Here is a 733-nt window from a genome sequence, read left to right on the forward strand (position 1 = left end):
ATGGTGTTGTTTTGATGGTGTGGTGTAGATGGTGTTGTGTAGATGGTGTTGTTTTGATGGTGTTGTGTAGATGGTGTTGTTTTGATGGTGTGGTGTAGATGGTGTTGTGTAGATGGTGTTGTGTTGATGGTGTTGTGTAGATGGTGTTGTTTTGATGGTGTGGTGTAGATGGTGTGTTGATGGTGTTGTGTTGATGGTGTTGTGTAGATGGTGTTGTTTTGATGGTGTGGTGTAGATGGTGTTGTGTAGATGGTGTTGTTTTGATGGTGTTGTGTAGATGGTGTTGTTTTGATGGTGTGGTGTAGATGGTGTTGTGTAGATGATGTTGTGTTGATGGTGTTGTGTAGATGTTGTGTTGATGTGCTGATGGTGTTGTGTTGATGGTGTTGTTTTGATGGTGTGGTGTTGATGGTGTTGTGTAGATGGTGTTGTGTTGATGGTGTTGTGTAGATGGTGTTGTGTTGATGGTGTTGTGTAGATGTTGTGTTGATGTGCTGATGGTGTTGTGTTGATGGTGTTCATGAAGCTGCTTTTGTGTTGTGTGTGTGTGTGTTTTAAGGAGAAAGTGCAGGACCTCACAGCAGATCAGATGGAAAATTCTTAAATTATTATTCGGTTATCTGCTAGGATTCACAAACTGAACAAATGGGAATTTAGATTGTCTAGAGTTTGAAAACAACAGAGTTATGTACACAAATCACAAGACAGACACCTACAGTTATGATGAAACAAC

This window comes from Brachyhypopomus gauderio, chromosome 19, assembly GCF_052324685.1.
Source record: "Brachyhypopomus gauderio isolate BG-103 chromosome 19, BGAUD_0.2, whole genome shotgun sequence".
Taxonomy (NCBI): Eukaryota; Metazoa; Chordata; class Actinopteri; order Gymnotiformes; family Hypopomidae; genus Brachyhypopomus; species Brachyhypopomus gauderio.